This window comes from Protopterus annectens, chromosome 1.part2 (assembly GCF_019279795.1).
Source record: "Protopterus annectens isolate FY-2018-M chromosome 1.part2, PAN1.0, whole genome shotgun sequence".
Classification (NCBI taxonomy): Eukaryota; Metazoa; Chordata; order Ceratodontiformes; family Protopteridae; genus Protopterus; species Protopterus annectens.
The window spans coordinates 713311046-713325888 of NC_056727.1; the positions used below are offsets into that span (position 1 = coordinate 713311046).

General features: G+C 37.8%; 1 protein-coding gene across 2 annotated transcripts in view; it reads left to right on the plus strand.

Moving 5' to 3' along the window:
- The first annotated feature begins 4812 nt into the window (after window positions 1-4812).
- Window positions 4813-14843, plus strand: part of LOC122790942 — a 32169-nt gene continuing 22138 nt past the window's right edge. Inside the window, exon 1 of one of the 2 annotated variants that reach the window (XM_044058657.1) lies at window positions 4813-4948. The gene's annotated coding sequence lies outside the window, so the exon portion shown is untranslated. Of the gene's footprint in view, window positions 4953-14843 lie in introns of both variants that reach the window. The other variant, XM_044058650.1, reaches the window with a different exon arrangement.

The following is a 14843-nucleotide window of genomic DNA, read 5'->3' on the forward strand; positions in this document are numbered from 1 at the left end:
TAAGTTAAAAAAAGTGAAAGTTGTGAAGAAAAATGTGTATGTGCTGTTTTGACAAAATTCTGACTGTTGACATTTTAGGTAATATACATCTGTAGGTACAACATTGTTTGGTCAGTGATAGACAGTTGTTTTGTGGTGATTACTGTTCCTTGTCAGAGATTTCATAATTTTTAGAAAATCACCTTGTAAGTGGTCAAAATGTTACATCATCTCATAAACTGAGTATAAGGAAATGATAAAATTTGATGGCTAAGCTTATGGTTAAATGGCCATTGAGAAGGTTAGAGGTGATACCCTTTGGTATTATGAGTATATTAGCTTGCCCTGGCAAGACAATTATTTCTGCCCAGATATAGGTTAGTACTAGGCTAACGCCCTTGTGGGTCATTTGAAGCCTAGCCAATTACCCTATGTGAGGGTCAAACTCTTCACCGTGTGTTTGTAAGGTAAACATGTTAACCATTATGTCAACTTCCCTCATCCATAAGTTCATAGATTAGTACCAGGCTAACTGCAATTGTGGATCATTTTAAGCCTAACCAATTTTCCTATGTGAGGATCAAACTCTGTACCTTGTGTCCACAAGATAAACACATGAACTATTATGCCAACCTCCCACTATGAATTTGCTGTCTCCCATACGTACAATTATCAAGTCTGGTTTTCAAAGCACACAGAATTTTACTTTGTTTGACATGCTGAGGGAGCTTTTAGGGGAGGTGAAGTCTCATATGAAGTAGTAGTTATGGGGTTTCATAGGACAGTAGACTTTCACTGTTATGTACCTTTAACTAGTTCAACCTCATTTACCAAACTGCTGGGTTTTGATCCATTACCCACTCATTAGAAATACATGGCTTCTGTTTACAATTTTATTCATGGATCTGAAATGTGGGCTTACCTTACATGCCATGATATTCAAGATAACACTCTACCTGATATCTTAATGAACTTGACTTGTAAAGCAACATTAATCCTTTTAAGTTTCATTTGTACTTGAAATTAGGGGTCTAATATTTTTGGGGCAGCAAATATACATAATTTGGAGATAAAGATCATTGTGCCCGGTTAATCTGTCTAATTTTACATTTAGTGAGTAAGTTACAGTTCCTTATTAAGAAATATGCTATTTTTCTTATAACAAAATACATTTCCATTATGTGTACCTTATGTTTTATGAATTCCAGCCTATCACTTATTCCATAACTTTCTCACAAACGCTGTATCATGCATCTGTAGCATTTTTGTAAAAAAATGTTGCTTTGTATGACCTCCTTCTCAGTGAGACTTTGAGGGTGTTTAAGGCCCCACGGTCTAGAATCCAGAAATTCCATCATAAGTTTATCCACTGTGCCATTTTACTCTTTCAGAAAGAAGAATGAACCATACTTTGGAAATTATAGATGTAAAATAATTTTGCACACATAAGAAAAAAAAAATCTTTCCAGCACTACTTTTCTCCGCTGCTTATGAAGCCTAGCATCCTTTTATAGGTTCATAGGTAACTACTAGGCTAGCTACTGCTGCAGCCTATTTTAAGCCTAGCCAATTTCCCTTTTTTTTTTCAAAATAACCTATCCCATTTGGTTATAGATTGGCCTTACCCATCCCATGGTCGATAATTATATATTGTACTTAAAGAGAATAACTAGGATCATACCATGTATAATTTGAGGGGACGCATGCGTGGGATAAAGCATTTATGAAGTGCATCTGTCCATTAGTAGTACATGAGGCAGTCCTGGGGTAAATATTCTATTTTCCATCCATTGATCTAAGTTGCACTTGAAAATGGACAGGGATGAACTTTGTTTTATATGGATGGGGAGTCTGTTCCATAACAGCAGTGTCCTCTATGAAATATGCCTGCCCTCCAGACCATTCTGTTGATGTTGCAGAAGAGGTTTAGATCACTAGATTAAGTAAGTCTTATGACATCTGACTTGTGGATGTGCAGTAAATCCATCAGCAATGGGTCATAGGATGTCTTGTATGCCAGGCACATGTCACTTCTTAGCAGTCTATAGGATACTGAGTATAGTGACACGGCTTTGAGTTGGTCCATGTAGGGCATGTTATTTAAGTCTTGTATTCTTTAAGTAAGGTGCCTCTGTGGACACTCCAATTGCTGCATGTGTCAGTTGTTTTCATCCATATTGGGAGTGGGGTGCATAATACCCAGTGCCAGAATGGCTACCTACTCCAAAATGAAATAACCTCAGTTCTGAATGAACAAACTGGGTCAGCCCACTTTACAAAGCTTAGGTCCATGTTCACCAACAATGAGAACTGTCTCATCATTCAGTCACCATGATTCAGTAATGTACGTTGTCTGATGCCCACCCCATCAGTGTACCGTACAGAAACATGCATTGTTTAAACTATTTATATATATATATATATATATATATATATATATATATATATATATATATATATATATATATATGTGTGTGTGTGTGTGTGTAGGAAAATATTGCTCTTTCATCTTCATATGCTTCTGAACAATTAAAATAAAATGACTCTATTACATTATGCAACTTCCAAGTACCGATGACTTGTAATGATAATGTATGTGTCTAATACCCTATGCTCAGTGATTCTTTCAAAAGCACTGTTAGTTGTCCACATCACCAGATTAAATACCCTGTAAATTACACAACTGTATTTTTCTTTCTTTTACATAGAAAATTGTCCAGTGCCTTGTCTCATGTGGTTGAGTTTGTCATGTGGACCCATCATCATGCAAATTCCTTTCATACACATTTGACATCTTCAAACCATAAGAACAACATTGCCTTCCAAGACAGGAGACATGTATTCACATATTGGCAGCTAATTACTGCACTGGGTTAGATTTATTGCACTTTTTTTTCTGTGTGATTCTCAACAGATGCTCATATCTGCACTGTACAGGATGAATGTCTTCATTATTATATTACTTGCTATGTGATTTTCAATAAGTGCCCGTGTCTAAGCCATTTCTTCAAATGTCATTTCCTAGTATCACTTCTATACTTATGTGGTAAACTGCAGATCACACAGCAGTTTAGAGCACTTTATCTTAATCCTTTCACTGTTAAATTGTCCTATCTCTTAAGAAAATCGATCTGCTGAAGAACAAAAATATCTCCACATATCTCCCATGAACAAACCTCTCAACTCTTAGAGCAAGAAATCTGGACAAAGCCTGCCTAAAATAAGGGAAAGTACAAAGGCTTAAAAATTGGGACAGGTTTCACGTAATGCTCTTATAAAGTTGCTGTAATAACATGATTTGTGTTAACATGCATTTTCTGAAGTTTATGAAATCTGAAAGTCAAATGTATGTCATTATTTTGTGACTTCAGTCCTCAGTGATTTGCCAGAAAAATGCAAATTTTATGAGGAACAGACCAAAAATATAAGCAAAGATATAGGACATTCTTACAAAACTCTGGACAGTTGAGAGGGAGGCCCCTGAACCATTAACCTTGTTTCACCATACTGAGTAATTTTGCTTGCTTGTGCCTTATTTTTTGAAAGACTTGCATGGATACGTTTGATTTCCTTAAGGTACTCCTGTAAAATTATAACTGGGTGAGGAACAGTTAAGGTTATAAGCTGCTGACAAGTTTCATTCATTATTTATGGGTGTAGATTCCTTCACCCTTTACTGCCTATTTTTTGACTCTAAGCAATTTATATATAACCAAGCAGTGCTCTCTGTCTACTCTGCAAATAGGTACTTGTGCACGATGGGATGTACCAGGTTAATAAATAAATAAACAAAGTAATTTATTAAATAATTATTTAATTAGAAAATGAATAAACTGGAAGACTGACAATCTAGAATAGGAAAACCTCTCTGTGTTGATACATGCAAAGTAATGTGCTTGTTGTGTGACAGATGCACATGGAGAAACAAAACCTTTTCATCACCTACAGAAAAGTGACCTGTAGAAACAAGACCAGGGTTGTCACAGCATGCATGTTCTAGGGCCAGTAGATTCTTATACTTCAAAGGCAGTTATGTGTAAACATTAACAATGTTTTTACAGTTTAATTTTTACTCATAATAATTTGTTAAAAGTACATTATATATGATACAGTTAATACATTATTATTATTGTTAATATTAGTATTACTATTACAGGACTCTAATAATCTTTTGACTGTTTAATTATTTACCATTGAATAGGACATTAACATTTTCAGTGGTATATTAATGAGTTTTATAGAGATATTCAAAATAAGTACACTTAAACATGGAGTGACAGTGATGTACTGTAATTCATCTTGAATTACATATCCAAAAATAAAGATGCATATTTAATGGGCATTCTTAAAACTAGGTGAAGAATTAAAAAGTAATACAACTATTGCATTATACAGTGATATCCTCATGGAACTACAACTTTAACAAGTTGTTTCAACAACTGTTAGACTGTGAACAGTGCATATGAAAATAATTCACGGTCTTTTGTGTTGCAATTCTCTGTTACAAATTAATCCTCAGAGTACGCGGAATACACTCAAAGGTAGTTGTTCAAATTGTAACCCACTAATTCCACACTCATAGCTCATCATTTGTTATACAATACATTTTATTTATATGTTTATGTGCAGGGTTTGGGACTGTAAGTAATATTCTTCAGCTAAAACCCCCCACCCATAACAGTGTGTCTGTCTTAGTGAATATCTGCACTTTAGAAAACCAGCATCACATAATGTGTAGAGTGAATGTAGACAACGATAGAGCCCCCCCCCCCCCAACCCTTTAATCACTGAAGTATGTCACAATCCTGAAAGTACTGACTACCTACAGGTCACCTAATCTGCATATGCATTGCAGAACTCTATAAAAGCTGGAGGTTACTCACATTACTTTCCTGCATACCTTCAGTCAGCAGAGCTCCTGACACTTCCAGATTTGAAAGAATATTGATTTTTACAGCATCTTGTTTTAGTAAGTAAGTGTTTTCATTAATTTCTTAAAATTCAGTCAATATGAAATAACCAGTACATTTTCAACAGAGGTCGCTATCCACTGTTGGTAAACCAATGTTACTAAAATAAAAAAATGTAAACATAACTGTAATTTTAATTAATTTTAATTAGAAGTGGTTTACTGTCTATATACTGTAATTTTAACAATTTTTAATTAGAAGCAATTTACTGCCTGTCTAGAGGTCATATCACAATCTTACACTAATAATTTGTGGCTCTTTAGCTTAGAAAGTAAATTAATAACCCAGATCCCCTGCTATAGTTTTTGTTTTCCTCAAAATATTACAAAACAGTCTGGCAGCAAGAACTGCAGCCAGGATAAGTAGGGTGTCCTGCAGGAAAATGCCAGAAACAAATTTATCTCTGGTTTTGCATACTGGATTTTATAGTTTGGTAATAATAAACAAAGTTAAGTCACAAATGGTTCAGCTGTAGATTTAAATAATTGTAAACACTTCAGTATGAAGTTAAAATCAATCTGCTGTTGTTAAGCATGTCCCTTTAGCTATCAAACATAAACGAAATTCCAATAATCTCACACTGCACATAGTTCAAAGATCTACACAGCCTTGGCTAGTAAAATAAACAGGAATTAGAAACTCTAGTCAGTGCCTGCATCTGTAAACATGATACTCTGCTGTTTGAGAGAAAAGTAAAACTGTCATGATGTGACCTGGGGCAGTCAATACCGATGTGAAACTTTTAGAAGCAGAACTTTAAAAATGATGCATATATTTCACCTTTTTAAGTCTTTATAAATATTGGAGCATTATGGAGTTGGGAATTATGACAAACTTCCATCATGCACTATTGTTTTCAGCATCAAAATTTGCCTTCTGGATGCAGAAAACTGAATAAGACTTGAACTATATGCCCTGAGGATTCAGTCTGAGACATAATTACTTGGTTTTTGGAAGCTTTCTGTTTTTTTTTTTGTCTACTTAGAATACCACAACTGAAAACTAAAGTATTTCTGGTTCCTTTGCTTTAAGTTTTTCCATTATATGTATGATATAATACTTTTCCAGCATTTATTGGGTGAGATTTAGAGATGCCTAATGCAGTGGGTGATCCTGTTTGCAGTAAGATGGCTCGGCATGTAATGCCTCAGTTACTAAGAGGGTGATGTGGTTGTAAGAAGGTTCCAGTCAGCAGTGCTATACCAGTCTCGCTGGGGAAGGTCGCATGCAAGTGTGGCAGTCCAGGAGAGTGACTGATGATAATTAGCCATGTGCATTTCCTTGAAATTTTCTCCAGGCTGGGAAAAGCAATACTGATACAGTCTATCTCTAAATTTTGACAGTGAAGAGAAAACATTCACTAAGTTGTATGGCAGGAGTGTAGCTGCTAACACCTGATTAGCTCCTTGGAAGTAAGTGCTGTGAATCTGTGTCTGTGTGTGAGTGAATGTGCAGGCTGATGTACGTTACTCTGTAGTTCTGTACTCTGTAGTTGTGTGTGTGTGTATCTGCATTTGTGTGACTGTGGGCATGTGTGAGTGGGCAAGTGTGCATGAACACTGGCATATGTGTGTACGTGTGAGCATGTGTGTGCACGTGTATGCATGCGTACATGCAGATGCTTCCACAACTGCATTGTGTTTGATAGTAGGGGAGGACTAGAACGGTTACTTGTATTTGTGCATTTCTCGATTCAGAGATACAGTAATAAGTCACTAATTATCGGTCACTAATTAAGTATTGCTCCATGAGACGTTATGTCTCTGAATCTCATTATATCACTGTTGCAATATTGAGCACTCTGGAATTGCTTACATACTGCTGGTGGTAATATACCTTCAGAATCCCACCATTAATTCTTCATGCTTTATGTAATATTTCTACTCAATCTGTGGTTTTCCTTCCCAGCTCCCTAAAATGTCAGGTGTAATAAGGGTTTGCATTCTAAGCTTAAGAAGGGTGATTGCACTGCTCAGAACAGCAAAAAATGTAAGTGTATTTAAGAAGCAATACCTAAGTTTTCAAGTATTAGAGGTGTAGGGGGTATAAACCTCACATCAGCGAGCACAAGAGTTTGACCCCATGAAAACATATTCTTAATTTGTAATAGCAAGGTTTGTAATTCAGTGTTTCTTAGTCTACATTGCATTTATATTTCTGGGGTTTCAGGTTTTATTTCCAACAGATTAACCCTTTGTTTGCTTCTCAGTCTTTGCATTTCTCAACATATTTCTCCACATTTTTATGCCTGTCCAGTGTTTTTAGCTTGCTTTTAGAAATTATGTAACACAAATTTTGATATGGTGCAAAACCACATTTTTCTTTTAGGACATCTAGGTTTATCACACTAGTGAAACATAGCTTTGAAATTTCTACGTCTTAGCAAAGAATCTGAAAGTAGCATTTCTTTTGAAGGTAATGATTTCTCCGCCCAATGCAGAGGAAGCCTTACCTTTCAGCACACACTTTAGTAATGTAATCATCTCCAAAGTACATGCACATTTGGGAAAGAGGTCTTTCCTCTGCAGCATGCTTTACTGAAGAGAGTGTATTTTCATAACAGTATCAAGTCACAATCAACATAATTTGTCTTTGCAATAGTTTTTTGCTGATTGATTACATTTTCTATATTCTTTTAGTCATGATAACTTCCGTTGTTAACTATTCTATTGTTACCTGTAGTCGGTGTCCCATGGTAGCATTCGTCTTCCATTATACTTGCCTGCTTCTTTTTTTTCTTACTTATTCTGTGCCTGCTATTTGACTAGGTGGACAATAGTGTATTCTTTTATTTTTTTATGTCATTTTAATGTCTCCAAATTGTTTTCACTGAATGTTTTTATTTGTTATAAATTTTCTGATAACCTGTATTGTATACACTTCCTGCAGTCTGTGTGTCTGTGTGTGTTTGTGTGTCTGCTGCTTTCATGTTCATTAATATATTTACCCATCTTATTAACCCTGTTAGTGCACAAAGAGCATTTTGTAATGGGCAGGGCAGAGGTCCTTATCAGGGGTGACGGTCACGATTGATCAATTTTTTTGGGACAGATAGATTTTCCTGGGGGGTAGGGTGGGGGTGGGTAGGCATGACTAGAAGAGGGATGTAGTTGTGTTAATACTGTTGGAGGAAAATGCCAAGGTACCTATCCCACTGACAGTATGCCAAAGGTTGTCAAGGGAGGGCACATTGATGGGCCACCTAAGGCACCTGTGTGGAAGCATACATACAAATGATCAATGACTGTCTATATGGTTTAATGTGAGTGAGGTAGGAATTACAAGGTAAGTCATACAAAAGAATGATTTTCCTTCCAGTGTATGACATCTGAAGTTTCTCTCTCTCTCTGTCTCCCCAAGACAAAGAGTGGACGTCTAGATTCACTGTGTGTGTGATTAGATAATTAGAAATAGATACAAGTGAAGATAATCAATATTTTCTATACTCAGACATAGACATGCAAATTATATTTCTATGTTTTCTGCATTCCTTATTATGTATAAATGAATTTGCTGAACACATTTATGAGAATTACTTTTACAGAGTGTTTTATTATAATATATTGGGTTATTTTCACCTTACAGTCACTGATCCATTTACTGTTTCAGTGAGTATCTACAGATAATGTAATTTATTTATGTATTTATCCTTTGTTGTCCAGGTTAGTCCCACTAGGCCATTAGCCTTTTTTAAGGGAGACTAAGGTGGTATTCCTACCGGGGAAATTTGGTCAAGACCCGAGGAAAGTTGTCCTACTTTTTTACATTCACCTGAGCTATCACCAACTGAAGCACACGTGACCTCAGTTTAACATCTCATCCAAAGAACAACACTCTTAGTAGTGCCCCCCCAACCCCAAATGTTGCATAACAATGAAAGTAATAGAAAAAAAAAATAATTCAATTACCAGAGGTGAGAATAGAACCCACAGCCTTATGCCCTTCCAGCAGCAAAAGTAGGTGTGGTACTTTTTAAGCCCATGCAACTGGATTTATCAGTTGTGTACTCCATCCTTCACACCTTGCAAGCTTTTTATTTATTTAACATTTGTTGACCAGGAATGTCCGACTAGGTTCCACAGAGCCTGTTTTCAGCAGAGGCCCAGGGAGAAGCACTCCAGATGCATGTCTTTGGAATGTGGGAGGAAACCCACACAAAAGGCACCTGAGCCGAGAATCAAACTGGAGAACCTCTTGCTGTGAGGCGATAACGTTAACCGCTGCACCACTGTGCCGTTTTATCATTTCTGTTTCAGGTTGCTGCCTTCTCTTACATCTTCTACAGCTTTCACATACATTTTTAACAAGAGTCCCACTTCTGTGTTGTCACTGTCTCCTTTATGTTGACTACCATAAATGGAGCTCTCTGCTTGTATAGTCTCAGATAGCCATACATTTTATATAACTGTTTTACTTTTCATATTTTGGTTCTTGGCTTATACACAGCAGGCATTAAAGGAAAACATTTTTCTTTTCTTTTCCTGATCAGATGACTTTCCTTTGGGTGTTAAACTTTTCTACTGTTTGTTTTATTCCTTTACTTGTACCCTTCCTGCTTTGTCAAAAGAAGCTAATGTGTCTTTATCTATCATACTGTTTTGCTTTGCCTGTTCTGACAAAGACCTCACATCTGTATTTATGGGCTTGGATATTCATATTTTTCTCAGGCATTTACTGCTGTATTTATGGCTCCACTTTAAAAGCAAGAAGACATATACTTTCATTAGAATTCTCTCTCTCTCTCTCTCTCTCTCTCTCTCTCTTTTTTGGCAGGGAGGCTCCTCATCACAATGTATTGATCTTATTTCTTAGAGACATGACAACTTAATGACATAATAATTTTGCCTTTCCTCCAGCTCTAGTGACTTGTATACAACTAGCAGAGACACTCACAGTAATGTAGATGTTTAGTGGGGGGTGGCACCTGATGTCAGCTCACCCATCTCATGGGAAGGGTATTTGAGGAACCCCACCATGGAAACATAATTTTGGAGAAGAACAGAAGGACAGGTAATGCATCTTTAAGTAGATGCCTCAGGGAATGTGAGCCCACCAGAGTGCAGTTGCTCTGTAGCGGAGTGTTGCATGTGTACAGAATGGTGTACCCCTTGTGGGACTGAACATAATGGAAAACGGACCTTGTTTGCCAGCTAAGAGGAGGAGGGAGGGAGGTGTATTTAAAATGATCTACCCTCACAGGATTATTATAATTCTCTTCGGTTCTTGCACTCCTAACTCCATGACATCTTCTGGTGATAGGGAATGGGTGGACCAAATCTGTTAACATGAAGACAAAAAGATTTGGGAATTGCAGTAGGACCCCCCCCCCCAAAAAAAAAATAGTCATACATGTCCTTTTCATCTATGGATGTCTCTCAGACTTTGAACCATTGCAGGACCGCCCAAATCAGCTTTCTTAGGACCTTGTTATATGCTTTCTCCAAATCTAGGAATGCCCAGTAGGACTCTCTCCTTATCTCTTAACTTATTGTAAACTATCCGTCTCACTACAAATATTGGGTCAGTTGTACTGCATCTTTATTGTATTTCTGGTACTGTTTGACTTATGAGTATGTGGGAAATTCATACATGTGGTGTGCATAGGTCATCCCTTAACAACATACAGGAGACTGAGAAGAGGGAAAGGACTTTAAGGAACTCTGCATATGGCAGGTTTGTTACCCCTTATATTCATTTTGTAAGGAACCTCTGAGGTTACTCTAGTTGCTGCATATGCCTGGCCAATATATACTAAAGGGAAAATTGTAATTTATGATTTGTTTGATAAGGACAGAGTACAGTGGGATAATGACCTGTTTGGACCCAGATGCCATGCCATGTTACTTATAAGTTACACAACATAAAATGATTTCCTTACCATTGTGGTCACATGGTGGTGGAAGGTAAGGCTACTGTCTATGTGCATACCCAGATCCATGACCACTGGGTCAACTGTTATGGGCATAGTCACAGTTCTGTAATTAACTGAGATGGTTGACTTGCCAAAGGATACAGTTATGCATCTCTTAGCATTCAATTTAAGACCATGTCACCATCTATTAGTCATAGGTCTATTGTCTGAAGGAGAATCAGTGATGGCCCCCAGCTTGCAATAATTTGCAAACTTAATCAGCTAAAACCCTTCAGTGTTTTCTTCTACTTCAAAGAAACAGATGCAGAAAAGGACCAGACTCAATACCAAGCCCTGGGGGGACTCTGCTAGTGAATGGCTTCTTGGTGGAGGTGGCCTCACCTATTTTGACCTCTTGGGTTCTATCAGTGAGACTGTTGGCTACCAGAGGGTGATAAAAGGGTTTACACCTAATTTAGTGAGCCTGTCTATAATGCCTGAATGGGTTATTGTATCAAAAGCCTTGGCCATTCGAGGTAAGTTGTGTGTACAGTGTTGCTTTCATCCATTGCTTTGATGACCCTCTCAAAGAAGTCCAGCAGATTTAATAGGCATGACCTTCCTTTAACAAAACTGAACTGTGATGGGTTCAGCACTTTTAGGTTATGTATGTCCTTATTCATTATGTCCATGATGATTTTTTCCATCGCCTTACTTATGAGACTGTTCAGACTCATGCGGCTGTAGGTAAGCAGATCAGTAGTTGGACCTTCTTTGTACAAGGGAGTAACTGCTGTCATTTTTCATACCTTGGGCACAAAATCTGACTGTAGGTTCCAGCTGAAAAGTGATTCAAGTGGACCAGAGAGGTCTTGTTTCATGCTATTTAGTTAGCATCTCAGGATGTTGTTAGGTCCCATTGATGCAGTGTTTTTGGCTTTGGAATGTGCATTGATGACCTGTTCCCTAGTAATGGCTGGGGGAGTTGTGGTATGTGGTATTTATTTTGGGCTATTGAGAGAGGGGGGACTTGAGCTGAATCTATTAGCCAAAAGTATGGCAAATCTTCTGTTCAGTGTGGGTGATGCCATTTACAATAAGTTGTGTGCATTGTTAAATATTGCCATTAGGGTTATGGGGATAGCTGTAGAAAGAGTTGTGGTTGCTTTTTGCCTGAGAAGCTATTTTGTCTTCAAATTTAGAATCTGAAGTATTAATTAACCTTCTTAGCTTCCTGTTTAGATAGGTTAGGGGGGCTGCTTTTAGTATACTGACCTTGGTTCCTCCTACACTTGGCCAAGACTTTTTTTCTTTTGTTGTATAACCAATTGATATTGTGAATGCACCAGGTTGGCTTGTCCTTTGAGTTTGTCTTATTCTTAACATGAATGGGCACAGCTCAATCTGTACAGCTATTAGTATGGCTGTATAGAGATTTTGGAAAATAGCTCAGCATATGCTATGGTGTTTACTGGGTTTGGGGGTGCTTAGAATTTAGCCAAGTTGTCACTTAGTAGAGACAGGTTAGACATGAAATAGTTCTTAAAGGTTTTGTTTTTGCTGGGTTCCCAGAATTAATCTTTATTGAATACATTACTGTTATGGTAAGATCTGATGAGTGAGAACATTACACTGGGTGAGGAACATTGCTTCCACATGTTCACGAGTACAAGGTCAAGGATGTTTGTACCCCTGCTAGGAGAATGGACCAACTGTTCCAGGATGTTGATATTAATAAAGTTTCGGAATTGCTGGGTTTTTGCATTAGAAGTGGTGTAGGATTCCCAATCTGTAGAGGGGTAGTTGAGATCCTCCATGAAGATCATATTGGGTTGACTCTAGTACCTATTCAAGTGCAACTTGGACCACGGATGGGAAACAGAAAATTGACCACAAGACTGCCACCAATACTAATAAAGGACAGAGGCAACTACTAACTGCTTTAGCCCATGCATGTGCTTCCTCAAATTATCTTTGGTATAATCCCAGTTATTCTCATTAATGGTAATATAAACTTATTGACCATGGGATGGGTAAGAATAATCTCAAACCAAATGGGATTAGTTGATTTCAGCACAAAAGGGAATTTTTTTGCAAATTATTACCAACTGTACTCAGAATGAACACCAGTGCCTCACTTTAGCCAAAGCAAAATGAATCCCTGTAGTGGTTAGCAATGACTTTGTGCCTGTTCCCCTAATTTTAAACTTCTCTATCAAGACAGCCCATGTCCTTCTGCAATGAAAGTCATTGCAGCCAGTCAGCCCAACTTACAGCCTTAGAAGCCTGTGTCCTGGTAGCCATCAGCCCAAAGCCCTGCTTCAAAACTACATTGGAAAAATCATAGGTTCATTGTTCTTGGCCCAGTCTTCGAGTTTGTTTATGTAAGTAGAAGGGGGTATGAGGGGTTGCATGGGGGGCTTCCCCCGACAAAAACAATAATTTTAAAAGTTGATTTTTAAATATGTTTGAGTACTTGAATTTCAAAGACATTTGTTTGAGTACTTTGTAATCTGTTGCAGAACAGATAACATGACATTAGAAAAGAAATGGGATGTTAAAGCCAAAAACCTGAAGTCTCTGGATGATTCTAATGCCAGGAAGAAGGAACATTAGACAGTGTGTGTGAGGATGGAGATAGATGAAAGAGTAGTTAAGATACTTGGAATAGATGGGTTGCTCTGACAGAGTGAAATGGAGATAAGTCATATAGATAGGTATTTTGCAATTGGATGCCAGCTATGACAAATTAGCCCCCTTAGAGGTATTTATTTATTTTTTATTTATAGTTTTTAATGTCCTATTCTAGTGGAAAATAAAATAAAATGACCTTTCTGTTCCTCATTTACTGTAATAAGGCAGAAAATCTCAGTTCCTGAGTCTTTAATCACCAGGGCAAACTTTATTCTTTTAAAAAAGGACTGCTTTACTGTCTGCTACACTATGTTCTGCAATGTTTGCAATCTTGGTCACTGCAGGGCTCAGTCCATTTTATGGTACATAGCTTCCTAACCTGTAAAATGAATACAATTGATTCTTGGGGGCCAACAGTTATAGGTTCATAGGTTGGTACTAGGCTATCGCCCTTAGGGCCTGTACAAGCCTAGCCATAACAATTCCCTGACTATTTCTTCCCACGGTATTTACTTCCAGTCACTCTTTGTATCTATTTTTAGGTTTCAGATCTCTTTCTGACCATCAATCCTCTCTTCCCAATTGACCTGTCATTCCTCTCAGCTCCCAACATCTTTTGTCATATTATGTAGGAGGCAGATTTAACAATCATGGCCATTATTTATCAGAAAGTCAGGAGCTGTTTCTTTTGCCCTTTTACCCCTCACCCTGAAAGCATGGTGTACTGCCTTTTATGCTAGGCTCCAACACAGGTGAATAATTCTGCATACCCGTTATACATAGCAAAACGTGTAATGCTTTCCTTTGGATGCTCCTGGCCCTGCATCCTGCCTCCTGTTCACCTGAATGAGCAGTTACAGCCTGACCCACAGATGCTAGACATACAGGAGGTTCTGGGACCCAGCACTCTGCCGGAGGACAGGTGAGGAGGCATGGATGTTCTGGGACCCAGCCGTCTGTCATAGGGCAGGTGAAAGGTCATTAGTCACTCACTCTACCCCTATGATGTTGACATCTTCGGTGCTATTCCATTCAAAGTATTCAAGGCTTCCTCCATCTATGCCACACTTCATCCCTTTATGCTATACATATAGCAATGTTTGCAAAGTGGCAGCCATCTTTGCTTTAGAGTCTGAATTAAGAATGTATTCTGTGGGCTCTTTCTGCTGTAATAAGAAAGACAAAAAGTTAAAAAAATCTTACACCTCCCTAGAAGTAAGTTGCAGGCTCTATATTTTCTATATCGTTCATTAAGCCTGCAGTTCTCAGATTGTTCTAGGTAGACATTTACTGTGTCAATCAGAAGCCCTTCCTGTTCTACCATTTACAACTATAACATTTGGAAGGACGTAGCTAAATTGTAGATCAGAGCTTTTACTGTCACCACCTTTGTTGATACCTACCCTGAT